Below are 14,329 nucleotides of genomic sequence, written 5' to 3' on the forward strand. Positions count from 1 at the left end.
GTTCGGTTTTTTCCCCTCTGTAAACACCCATGAAGCGCCCTTTTTCTTCCAGAAAAGCATGTTCCACAAGGGAACACCCTTGGAACACCCCAGTCGTACTTCACGCCCTAATTTTATGGGTGTAAGTTAACAAGGCTATGGTGTGATAAATGAATGCTAGCAGGTTACGCATTTAGGTTTGAAGGTTTGAAGGTTTATTTCCGCAACTGGTGTTGCGAGGACAGCCAGGGAAAAAGCTGTATAGACAGCTTGAGAGGTCCTGGCTTCCTCTTACAGTGCAGCATCGACGGCGGCGGAGTACAACAACAGACAAAACGTTATTTATATTGGCTATACGCGATATGCACGCTACCTGGCTGCCCCCGGGCCATAAACTTTGTACGGCGCCAATTACCAGCTGCAATTGCTTTTTGGGATGAATACTACTCTAATCGTATTAGGTATAAAAGTTTCAGTAGGACTTACCGCAGTTCCCGGGCATCAAAAAAAAAAAAAACCTGCATAAAGCCATCAGAAAGCCTTAGTTTCAGCAGGTACCCGAGCTGCATCTGAAACTAAGTACACGAGCACCATTTTCTTTCATTTCGGCCGTTATCGAGATGCTAACGCCGCGGCCGAGGTCCAACTTTTGACCTTGAGCTAAGCAGCGGAAGCCCACAGCCACTCGGCTACTGCGACGGGTTAACTGCTTCGGATTGCTATAGTAACACGGGTTTCGCCGTCCAGTAAAGGCATACGCATTACCAACGTTTCGATCGCTATCACTTGCGCCACAATACATTTTTTTTTTAAACTTCCGGATGTTAGTGCCCTGAAACACCAGCATCCCGTCTTTGGTAGCAACGCAACGGAAAGGTGGAGAACGAAGAGAGTTCATAGAAAGCCAGTCTTCCTATACTCTGAATGGCTCCCAGTGATGCTCCCATCCAGACGGTGTCGCTCGAGCAGTTGCAGACAGCGGATGTGCCATTACAGTTGGCGGGCACAGCACAGTATTTGCACTAGATGGAGTCAGTGAGACGGGCAACAAGAATACAGTTTTATTTTGACAGATGATTTGCAAGGTGCAGTTTAATGCAATGCATGCTGAGTACAACCAGCGCAAAGCAAGACTTAAGTAAACCGAAATAAAAGCGATTCAATGCTGCTTGACTGCAGTTAATCCCAGATGCTGCAAACAGCAGCATATATACAACACATTAACATACATTCATGCATTTGTACAGGAATAAATGTCTAATACATACCGAAATTTACGCAGAACAGAATTTCTCAGCTTCACGATACTTCGACGTATAGAAATGTGAAACGGACGACAGTTTTCTTACATCAATAAACCGAAGAAAGCACAAGTCAAGGTGCAGTAACAGACTTCTTTGCATACATTCAAGTTCACATAGCTTCAAGCTGTAAAATTTGTCTGAGATGGGTAAGCGATGTAGAGAGCCTTCGCTGGGAGATGTAAAAACGCTTCCGGTATTTGTTTTCAGTAAACAAGACAGCGCGCAAGTATGCGAACTTTCCCAGTTAGATGGGAAACGTACAGAAGGGACTACAACACATTTCTAGAAATGTATATATATCACGTCACATTCTCCAATATCATGACCTCAATGTGCAGTTATTTCGTGCATCGCTGTCATATTGAGAACTATTGAGTGCTGTGTGGGTGTGTTTTTTCTCTGCTTCCAAGTACCAGTTGCATTATACAAAAACAACGAAAAGCCTCCAGTATGACTCATACCAACAAAAATTACGAGGTTTTACGTGCGAAAACCACGATCTGATGATGCACGCCACAGTGGGAGACTCCGGAAATTTGGACCACCTGGGCTGCTTTAATGTGCACCTAAATCGCAGTACACGGGTGTTTTCGCATTTCGGCCCCATCGAAATGCGGCCGCCGTGGCCGCGATTCGATAGCGCGACCTCGTGCTTAGCAGCTTAACACCATAGCCACTAAGCAACCCCGACGGACGCATATCAAGAAGTCAAAATCTCCACACTGGTCCTATCGTAAACTGATTGCGATTATCATGTGGCGCAATTGCAGGACGGTCGTGTGACTGAAGATGGAAAATGAAAAGACAATTCCTACAGTAAGGCTCCATTGCGCTGTGTGTATGTTCGAGGTTAAAGGGACACTAAAGGCAAATATGAAGTCGAGCTAAAGGGATAGATTAGGGTTCGGGAATGTCCAAGGCGTCAATATTATCGCGAATAGAGCCTTAGTTGAGAAATTGAGGTAAATGCCGGACATGATTAGAGACAAGTATAGTTGCCCGATGACGAAAGCACTCCTCAGTTAAATTCGGTCACTAGTACTCAACTACTCGTTGCACAATATGTCCTTGCGTCGTATTACAAGACTAAATATCCTGTTTGTCCAGTTCTATTTCACTTAAAAAAAAACTCCTCATTGACATAACCCTGACACTGACGCGGTCGGTCCAAAGACTTGGTTTTCGCTCGACTCCGTGCCGCCCATGGCTTCGCGTTTCATTAGTTATCGCGTAGTGCTGCGCTGGTTTTGCTGGAACGCGATACTCGCACAAACTGCAGGTAGCTTAGAATTCAGCTTCCATGTGATGTCGCGGGATGCCCGAATGGTCTACGCCACTTGAAGCAGCTGCAGCGGCGAATCCGCCGATCTGTCTTGGCTCGGTACCGCCGTCTGTCGGGCGCCGTTTTACTCCCCGACGGCAGGAAAGGGTGGCGATGGCGTATGCAACGTCACCACTTCGCGGGTTCGGTGGTGGGAGACTCGAGTTTCGAAACAGGCATTCAGGCCCTTCAGATGCAATTTTCTCGTAAACTAAGTCTTTTCTTGGCACGAAACAAGCGTTGTGAGGCTTATATAATGATGTTTAAACAGTTCACGCCGACTTATCTGCCTTTAGTGTCCCTTTAAGAAAAATGCATTCGAGTGAGCACAATCGCGCATGCATGGTTTCCCGATTTCTTTTTAATCCCAGCGGATGAAAGCAGCGAAAAAAAAAGTCAGTAATGCGGCACACGTAACCATTTACCAAGGACAGTGCTCATTTTTGTTATGAAGCAATGCAGAAGTAAGGTTATTACAGGTTGAGAACAATGAAATTCGTAATAAATCAAGTGTGCTTCCTTATATCGAGATTAGGAAAAGAGCTGTAGCATGTGCAAATTCAAATACTATTCACAGCAAACTCATTGAGATGCATTCGAAGAGCAATGGAGACTAACAGCGTACAGAAGTGAATTACGTGGCAAAACTCGGGTAAACTTAATTCACTTCAACACTAAAATATCAAGTAAAGCGGACATATTATGCAGATTTCTTTGAGCGTGCTCATGCACGTCTGTTTAGACGTGTTCACACACGACTTGGCGTAAGGGGAGTACATGTAGCTCCTTCGAAGCAGCTGTGACAATGGCTCACGCGGTGTAATCTCGGGATTAAAGTACACAAGTGTGCGTAATCTGAACTACAGTCAGCAGGCAACGACGGCACAGCCGCCCGAAGGGTGTCATGGCACTTCAGTATGCCTACCGATCTTGCAGAGTATGCGATTGTTGTGGACACAAAATATCGTACTACGGCGCAGTATATATGGTGAACAAGCGGTGACAGCGGGTAGCACTGTCCGATAAACAAACGACAGGTAATACACAAGTTGGACCATGTAGATCCATAACAGCATTTGATGAGTCAAGGACAAAACGAAAACTAGAAACAGCGAGCCCGGTGACATTTACCACCAATCAGTCTTAAAGATGGACGTCATTATCATGAACAAATCAGGAAATTTTTGTTGGCGAGAGTAACCCCTCCCCTTTCCCATTCATTGACATTGCGTCCTTTTGCAGTGGCATGTTGACCTTTTCGAGCCAGTGATGAGCGACGTGGAAGAACCGAGAATGTGTGAAGACCTCGTTTCTGACACGAGAAAGACGCCTGAACAAATCCGCTGAATGCTGAAACGAGCACAGAGGTCAACCCAAGGACCAAAGCCAAAGAAACCAGCGGTTCGACCAATCCAAAAGCGGATGTCAATAGACGACAGTAAACCATCAAACCAGGAACCTTTCAACAGGAATGAACCAATAAATGTGAAGCAACTGTGACGCTGGAAATTCTACCACCAAAAACATGAAAAATTCGAAATGCGCCAGGTAGCAGTGGAGCTCATGTCATACGTTCTCGACTGAAACAAAAATGAAGCACAGAGTAGTTACACGTGCACGCAGACCAGCACGCGCAAACACACACACACACACGCGCGCAAACACACACACGCACACACGCGCAAACACACACACACACACACGCGCGCGCAAACACACACACACACACACACACACACACACACACACACACACACACACACACACGCGCGCGCGCAAACACACACACACACGCGCAAACACACGCGCAAACACACGCGCAAACACACACACACACACACACACACACACACCAACGTGCTACTACAATAGTGCACAATGTCAATGAATGTCCATTACTCTCGCCACCAAAAATTTACAGATCGGCTCATGAAAACATTGAGTCCTTATTAAGGACCGAGTGGTGTCCACGTACCCAGACCTTTATGTTCTGCTTCGTATTAAACAGATTCCTAGAATCGGCATCCATTCGTCGAGCAACGTACCACTCTTCCAAAGCATAAACGCTTGCTACAATGACCTTATTAAATATGCTTGCGGAAAAAGGCAACAGCGAACTGTAGGAGCACATCCGATGGACGGTCGCGGGATGGTGACGACACGAAGTCCTTCAGAGAATGAACACGCCGTCAACACAGTGCAGGACACCGCCAAGACAGAGGCGTGCGACGCGTTCACGAGTTCATTAGGAAGCTTGTTGTATAGAGCACGCGGTAGGACGATCGGGCTGAAGATGGTTGCTCGTGAGGCAAAGCCAGGAATATTCTTGTAAATGAGCGTGCTGGAATATTTCTCTTGCGCCACAAGCGACAGCAGAAACTGGGAACCTGAAATGAACAAGCCCTGTTTGTTGGTCATTCGCAAAACACGCAGGCGCAGTACAGTCGTGTGTACGCGATACTTACCACAATTAGGTGCAAGGGCGCCAGGCTAAGTCCAGTCTGCCAGCAGGAGGCCGTCGGCGAGAGAACGTAGAAGCAATAGCAGTCGCTCATGGAACGGGTGATGCTGGTGCCCGAAGTAATCTCTTTCTGAGTGCAGAACGGAGAGTCGATGTGCAGGAGCGTGCTAGGCACCCACCGGAGTCGAAAACAGGAGTGCAGAACCTGTAACGACACAGTGCTTTTTTGTTAAACACTAGATGACACAGTCGTAATACGAGTCCCGTGTAAAGGACACTTACCAGTAGTAGTGCAGGGCGATGAGAAGTCCAGTCTGCCAGCAGGACGCCATTGGCGAAAATGTAGAAGCCTTAGTAGTCACTCCTGGAACAGGTGATGCTCGTGGCCGAAGTAATCCTTTGCAGCGCAGGCCGTAGAGTCGTGCAAGAGCACGCTGGGCCCGCTTGTGGACAGCAGTTGAATACATGAGTGCAGAACCTGTAATGACGGTGCTTATTTGTTAAACACTGGAGGAGATAGGGGTCAGAATTGGCTGTCCCGTATCGCCTAGCAATCTGGACATTGTTCATCGCGTTCCCACCAGATCTAATGACACGAATAAGAACATCGCTCGTTTCCATCCCAGAAAGAAGAAAGGCGACTTTGTTAAAAAGCGCGTAAAGCCATTCGTTGTCTTAAGGACATTGGATTTTCCGGCTCTTCCAACGCTCCCGTTTTTGTGAATGAGCAGTTGACCCCATCTAACAAGGCTCTCTTTTTCAAGGCTATAATCTTGAAGAAATAAAGAAACTGGATGTTCCTTTGGACGGGCAACTGCCAAATTAAGGCTAGGAAGACAACTAAAAGCAAAGTTCTGCGTATTCGTGACGAATACGACCTAACCAAACTAGACTAGGCATAATTGTTTAACCAACTGACACAACAAAAATTGCTTCTATACTGAAATGAAATCAATTCTTAGACTGATTTCATTCCATCATTCATTTTAATGCTAAGAGTCTTCATAAACACTTTGACGCTATCGATAATTTGCTGGCATCACTAACTAGTCCGTTTTCACTAATTGCCATTGCTGAAACCTGGTTATTTGACGACAAATTTATATTGCTTCCCTAACTATAAAGTGGAATACTGCAACTGATTGGCGACTAATCACGGTGGTGCTGCCATATATGTTTCTTCTAATATTGCTTATTGAAAACATGATCCATCCTTAACCGTTAGTAAGTGCAAATCTGTTTGGATTGAATTCAGTAACTGCTTTCTTGCTCAATATAGCAAGAATTTCATATTTGGGTGCATTTACCGTTCTCCCTCATCGTCAGTCAATGAATTCTGTAACAATCTCGATCATATTTTACACATTGTATCACTAGAAAATAAATAATGTTAGAATAGGTGATATAAACATTAATACAAATTGGTGTTGTTTCGAGTAAATTGAATACAGTAGTGTATTCCGTAGTTACGAATACGATTGCTTAACGTACCCACACGCGAAGTCTCTTATGGTACAAGCGCACTTATTGATCATGCATTTTCTAACCTGATTCATTCACCAGAGGCAAAAGTATTGCACATCGACATCAGTGATCATTACCCCCTGCTTTTACGTTTCAATTCTAATGTGCGAACTTACCCACTTTCACACACTAAAGATGTTCTTGACAAAGATGGCTTCATAACTGCTTTTGCTAGTACAAATCGGTCTGAAATTAAATCACTAAACGACCCAAAGAAAGCATTTTCGAAAATTTTTTTCACTACTTACATCATACTTCCGAAAGTTCCCATCCAAAAAGAAATGAAAAAATAATGTCATTTTCTCACAATCCATGGCTCTCACAGCAATTCTTAGCAGAAATACGCAAACGGGATAATTTATATAGGAAAACTAATAGGCAACCATTTAACACGAACCTACGTGCCCGACATAAAATCTCCTGTAACACTCTTAATTGTAAAATAAGATCAGCTAAACGATTGTATTTCAACCAAGGGATTTTACAGGCGGCTAATAACATTAAATATAATTGGGGGTTGTCAAGTCCTTTTTAAATAGACACAGGACGGACTAAACCAGGTGTCCAGTATCGAGTAGAGCTCGATTCCCCTGTTGAGGCTTTTACTAGTTTCTTATCATTCCACCTACTCCTGCACGGATCAACATGAACCGTCTACCTCATTCATTTTTATTTCCTACAACGCCAGAAGAAATAGCTGCTGTTATAAATCACCTAAAAGTGACAAGCGCTGGAATTTATGAGGTCCACCCTGCTAACATTAATTGCGCACCTAATTTCAGACATACTTTCATTTATTGATAATTTGTTATTCAAGACTGGTATATTTGCTTCTGAACTGAATCGTGGCAATGTTATCCACGTTTTTTTTTTAAAGGCGATAGCTCATTATTGCACAACTACAGACCTATTTGCATTTTGCCGTTCTTTGGGATAGTTATTGAGAAACTAATTGAAATGCAGCTAACGAAATATCTAAATTTAATATCCTCCGCATGCCAGTTCGGCTTTCACCATGGGTATTCCACAGAGCTGGCACTTTTCATCTTACGGACAACTAAAAAATTATCGACGAGGAATTTCACGCCGCCTCAGTTTTCATCGATCTAACGCAAGCATTTGATAGCATGAATCAAAATTTCCTATTCTCTAAGCTCGAAACTACTGGCATTTACGGTCCTGCCCTTTCACTACTAAAATGCTACTTATATAACCTGGTTCAAGTTGTTCCTGTTTCCAGCGCTTATTCTCGACAGCGATCTATTAACATCGGTGTGCCCCAGGGCTCCATCCTGGGGCCACTTCTGTTTTTAGTGTATTAATGATTTACCCAATTGTCTTTCTTCGACAAAATGCATTCTGTACGCTGATGATACCACCAGAGTCACTTCATAAAGGTATATCTCGTTAATAAGCTAAATGCTGACTTAGAAAACATTCTAAGGTGGTGTAATGCTAACATGTTATCTACTAATACAACTAAGACTAAATTTGTTGCATTCCCATCACATCAGGAAAACAGCTTCCATTGCACCTATTAGTTTTGGTCCCCACTGCCTTCATTCAAGTTCATCTTCATCTTTCCTTGGCATTCTACTTTATTGTAATCTGAAATATTACAATCGTACTGCTCACAAAAAAGAAAATAGCCTACGGTATACGCATCTTGATTAAAGCACGCGCTTACTTCACACGCACCACATTGCTCTCACTTTACCACTCTTTCGTCCACTCTCATATTACTTATGGTGTAATATGTAGGGGAACCACCTATATTACTCATATTACGTCTCTAAAGACAGTTGAGATCCGAGCCATCATAATTACTTGTAGTTCACGCTTTTCTAATGCCACTTCCTTACTACACGAGAACAACATCCTATTTCTGGGCTCACTAAATACAACCTAGGCATCTTTTCTAGAGATTTCTACATAATGAGCTACCATCGATCACATTTTCGCCACCTAACCTGACATTTCATAGTACCAGCAGATTCGCGTTAAACAACCTTTCTTTCACGAAGAATCCGCACTAACTACGGCAAACAAACCGTGGAATTCTTCCATATGGGTATGGAACACTTACTATTATTATGAAAAGCACAAGATCGTTACACTAATTCAAAAAGGAACTAAAAATGCATTTATTATTATAGACAGACTAATGAGAAAACTTACTGTAACCGTTCTTGTCCGTTCTTTCTTCTTTTGTTTTTGTAGATAAACTACCGGTATTTTATTCCCATACCATTCTTGCTACCATCAGATAAGCTAAACCTTGTTATTTGTAATTCTGTATTTTTCCTCTGTTAATGTTCATTTCCTGTTGCTTCTTATTACATTATATGCTACTGTTGCTTTGAGATCTCAACTATCGTAATTGTTCTTGTACAGAAGGTCCAGATACAGTTTGACTATGGGACCTCCTCCTGCATACTAAATACTTGTTATGTATGCCCAACTTGTAACAATAAATTCTGATTGACACAGCTATAGTACGAGTCCCGAGCAAACGACATTTACCAGTAGTAGTGCTGGGCTAAGAGACAAGTCCAGTCTACCAGCAGGACGCCACTGGCAAGAGAATGTACAAGCAGTAGCAGTCGCTCCTGGAACAGGTGATGCTCGTGGCCGAAGTAATCTTTTGAAGTGCAGACCGTAGAGTGGTGCAGGTACACACTGGGCACGCTTGAGCACCAAAGTTGAAAACAGGAATGCGCAACCTGTAACGACACAGTGCGTATTTGTTAAACAGTGGAGGACACAGCCGTAATACGAGTCCCGAGTAACCGACACTTACCAGTAGTAGTGCAGGGCGAGGAGACAAGTCCAGTCTACCAGCAGGACGCCACTGGCAAGAGAATGTAGAAGCAGTAGCAGTCGCTCCTGGAACAGGTGATGCTCGTGGCCGAAGTAATATTTTGGAGCGCAGACCGTAGAGTGGTGCAGGTGCACGCTAGGCACGCTTGAGGATCGAAGTTTAAAACAGGAATGCACAACCTGTAACGACACAGTGCGCATTTGTTAAACAGTGGAGGACTAAGCCGTAATACGAGTCCCGAGTAAACGACACTTACCAGTAGTAGTGCAGGGCGAGGAGACAAGTCCAGTCTACCAGCAGGACGCCACTGGCAAGAGAATGTAGAAGCAGTAGCAGTCGCTCCTAGAACAGGTGATGCTCGTCGCCGAAGTAATCTTTTCGAGCGCAGACCGTAGAGTGGTGCAGGTGCACGCTGGGCACGCTTGAGGATCGAAGTTGAAAACAGGAATGCACAACCTGTAACGACACAGTGCATATTTGTTAAACAGTGGAGGACACAGCCGTAATACGAGTCCCGAGTAAACGACACTTACCAGTAGTAGTGCAGGGCGAGGAGACAAGTCCAGTCTACCAGCAGGACGCCACTGGCAAGAGAATGTAGAAGCAGTAGCAGTCGCTCCTAGAACAGGTGATGCTCGTCGCCGAAGTAATCTTTTGGAGCGCAGACCGTAGAGTGGTGCAGGTGCACGCTGGGCACGCTTGAGGATCGAAGTTGAAAACAGGAATGCACAACCTGTAACGACACAGTGCATATTTGTTAAACAGTGGAGGACACAGCCGTAATACGAGTCCCGAGTAAACGACACTTACCAGTAGTAGTGCAGGGCGAGGAGACAAGTCCAGTCTACCAGCAGGACGCCACTGGCAAGAGAATGTAGAAGCAGTAGCAGTCGCTCCTGGAACAGGTGATGCTCGTGGCCGAAGTAATATTTTGGAGCGCAGACCGTAGAGTGGTGCAGGTGCACGCTAGGCACGCTTGAGGATCGAAGTTGAAAACAGGAATGCACAACCTGTAACGACACAGTGCATATTTGTTAAACAGTGGAGGACACAGCCGTAATACGAGTCCCGAGTAAACGACACTTACCAGTAGTAGTGCAGGGCGAGGAGACAAGTCCAGTCTACCAGCAGGACGCCACTGGCAAGAGAATGTAGAAGCAGTAGCAGTCGCTCCTAGAACAGGTGATGCTCGTCGCCGAAGTAATCTTTTGGAGCGCAGACCGTAGAGTGGTGCAGGTGCACGCTGGGCACGCTTGAGGATCGAAGTTTAAAACAGGAATGCACAACCTGTAACGACACAGTGCGTATTTGTTAAACAGTGGATGAAACAGCTGTAATACGAGTCCCGTGTAAACGACACTTACCAGTAGTAGTGCAGGGCGAGGGGACAAGTCCAGTCTACCAGCAGGACGCCACTGGCAAGAGAATGTAGAAGCAGTAGCAGTCGCTCCTAGAACAGGTGATGCTCGTCGCCGAAGTAATCTTTTGGAGCGCAAACCGTAGAGTGGTGCAGGTGCACGCTGGGCACGCTTGAGGACCGAAGTTGAAAACAGGAATGCGCAACCTGTAACGACACAGGGCGTATTTGTTAAACAGTGGAGGACACAGCCGTAATACGAGTCCCGAGCAAACGACATTTACCAGTAGCAGTGCTGGGCTAAGAGACAAGTCCAGTCTACCAGCAGGACGCCACTGGCAAGAGAATGTACAAGCAGTAGCAGTCGCTCCTGGAACAGGTGATGCTCGTGGCCGAAGTAATCTTTTGAAGCGCAGACCGTAGAGTGGTGCAGGTGCACGCTAGGCACGCTTGAGGATCGAAGTTGAAAACAGGAATGCACAACCTGTAACGACACAGTGCATATTTGTTAAACAGTGGAGGACACAGCCGTAATACGAGTCCCGAGTAAACGACACTTACCAGTAGTAGTGCAGGGCGAGGAGACAAGTCCAGTCTACCAGCAGGACGCCACTGGCAAGAGAATGTAGAAGCAGTAGCAGTCGCTCCTAGAACAGGTGATGCTCGTCGCCGAAGTAATCTTTTCGAGCGCAGACCGTAGAGTGGTGCAGGTGCACGCTAGGCACGCTTGAGGATCGAAGTTGAAAACAGGAATGCACAACCTGTGACGACACAGTGCATATTTGTTAAACAGTGGATGAAACAGCTGTAATACGAGTCCCGTGTAAACGACACTTACCAGTAGTAGTGCAGGGCGAGGGGAGAAGTCCAGTGGAAAGATGAAACGAAGATACAATGGAAAATAGAAAATTCCCGACTGGATTCTGCCTGACCCATGTTGTGTAGAAGAAAACTGCGAAACGCGAAACTTGCCACGATTCTTGACGCTGCAGACACTGACGACTTCCATTTTGAACTTTTTGATGGCGGAATATACTGGATTAGCTCCTCAGAAAGAAACGGTGCATGAAGTGGGCTATGTAGTCACACTGACTGTTCAGAAGGATGGAGGGAGCAAGTTAACGTGGAAATCAACGAAGTAGCAATCGGAAGACGATCTCGAAGACGCCAGAGAAATTCAGTACAGAGATAAAACTGACTGTTCAATGCGAGATATTTCACGCTTGGAATAGAAGAACGAGCGTGCTCCGAAGAATCTGAACAATAACTACCATATCGCGCCATCAAGCAATTCGAAAAGACCAACTTGCATGGAAATTAAGCGTAGTACTTGACGCCTCATGGTTAAGATGGGAATGTTCTGAATGATCTTCAGAAAGGAGGAAATTTGAATGCAGATGTACCAACAGTGTTAATGAATTTTCGAAGAAATTCTTGTAATGACAGCAAACATAAATGAGTTTGCGTTGATGAAGTTACGCTTGGAAATCATAAGAAACCAGGCTAACGACGTGTACATAGAAGCAAAAATATTTGCAAGCAATGAATCTTTGGAAAGGGACATCAAACAGTTAAGAAATGAGAATTTAAAAGCGCTTCAAGGTGCCGTTCTTACTTGATCAAGCCAAACCCGTATTTTAGGAATGAACTGTGACATGGCCGACGGTATTCTATCATATCGATGTGAAGACGCGAGTGAAGTGCTCAGGAATCGAAGAGTACTTCAAGCCAGGGTAAAAATATTACGTCGGCTGGAATTTCTAACGTCCTACACTGTAACAGCTAATATCGGTATTCAATGACGGGAAAGAAACCGGAATCTTGGGACAACCGTCTCCCAGACGAAGTGAAGTGACCTATGGAGAAATATACCGAGGAAGATGAAAGACTAAATGACTCAAGCGGGGTATTCAAATGCAGCATTCATGGTACTGTTGTATCAGAGCGGAGACAGTGCTGGTCCTGGCAATGAACACCGTAGCTCTAATGAACACCGTCGTCAGTCTCGCAAATTAGAACTTGGAGGCAACAGTAAAGTATAGGACCACTTGTACAATCGTGCTGCATTGGAGAAATAAAATGCATGAAGCACCAGTTGAACACAGACTACAAGAAAAAAAGAATTACTCAGTAGGAGAACAATGGGGATACGTCAATAGCAGTGAAAAGTTGAGCAGATATAACCAGGAGTGACCGTAGAAAAGATGTAGTGAACAATTTCGTGGAAGGGATCCCAGTTGCTACAGACTAAATAACCGTTACAAAATTCCGTATAATAATGAACGGAAAGGAGATTATTCTCGTGTCAGATATACGTCGCAGATGATCTCAAGAAGATGCATTGAAGTTGACAAGTTCGGCAGTTACTTGAATATTTGGAGAGCAACAACGTGAATGTTTCGTTCCGTGAATAATATTAGAAGACAACTTCTACGGTCCACTAAAAATAGAAGAAATAAATACCGCCGAAACCTGCCTCATTTGGCTAGAACAAAGTGTGTATATTGAAAAATTGCAGAAATTCAGCAAGCAAGCGAATGTGCAGACAGGAGGTGAATGCCAGATATATTAAGATAAAGACCCAATGAGACTTCAAGGGCGCTTTCAGTAGGGCCCGTATCACAAGACGAGCAGCACCCGATCACATGTGAATGGAAGAAATCCGTTGACTATTAGTGCGACACGTATATGGACAAACTTCACGGTGGGGTACGCAGTACACTGGCGCGTATACGTGTAAGAAATAATACGACAGTGCGTTGTGTGGCGAAGATACAATTCCAGATCCTTGTAAGAAGTACCTCCTCTTGAGGATAGAGTAACGAAGACCACATTGTCTGAAATAGCTGGTCTACGTTTCAACGGTGCGCTGGGACGAACTACAAGAAAAGTACGGAGGCATAGCCAAAGTTGGTGTAGCAACTTTCACAAGTGCCGTTACAAGAGGTGTACACTGCGGAACTGTTGGAGGCGCTTCACATCGGTTTTCTACACTATTTTCGGCGTTTCTCAGCTCGAACATAAATGTGCTCAGCAACAATGCAAGACTTTCAGGAGAACGAATAAGGAATTGAATGCGGTCACAGCAACATTATGTGCAGAAACAACTGAACAATTTATGACCTGTCACCAAGTGGAAATTTCCTCCACAAAACACCGTGTGGGGGCGGTTTCTATGAAAGGCTCATTCGTAGTTTTCAAGTCTACCGCGGAAAGCGATCGGTGGATGTGTACTGCATAATGGAGAACTATACACCCGAGTATACGAAGTAGGTTGTATCATTGGGAAACAATCGTTCACACAAGTTCACGATGGACCTGGAGAACCTATTCTGCGAACCCAGTTTTCCTCCCAGTTTTTGCGGAGAAAACTGGGAGGGGCGGGGGGGGGGGGGGGGGCTATTGAAGAATAGGGTGGCAACCTTCGACAAAAGACTACGTAGAGTTACCAAAGCATTGTGAAAAATGTGGCACTCCGAATAGGCGAAATAAATTACGGGTGAGGAAATGAAATCAGCTAAGAAATATAACCAGGAACAGAAGAAATTCAACGTCGTCTTAC

General features: G+C 44.8%; 1 long non-coding RNA gene across 1 annotated transcript; it reads right to left on the bottom strand.

The window, feature by feature from the left end:
* Positions 1 to 4,425: 4,425 nt before the first annotated feature.
* LOC126533319 (uncharacterized) lies at positions 4,426 to 9,277 on the bottom strand. The gene is made up of 4 exons (XR_008612821.2): positions 9,113 to 9,277; positions 5,348 to 5,543; positions 5,070 to 5,270; positions 4,426 to 4,991 (listed from the first exon to the last, which is right to left on the bottom strand). It is a non-coding gene; the product is annotated as an uncharacterized lncRNA (long non-coding RNA).
* Positions 9,278 to 14,329: the final 5,052 nt, after the last annotated feature.

The sequence above is a fragment of the Dermacentor andersoni genome, chromosome 7 (assembly GCF_023375885.2).
Source record: "Dermacentor andersoni chromosome 7, qqDerAnde1_hic_scaffold, whole genome shotgun sequence".
NCBI classification, from domain to species: domain Eukaryota; kingdom Metazoa; phylum Arthropoda; class Arachnida; order Ixodida; family Ixodidae; genus Dermacentor; species Dermacentor andersoni.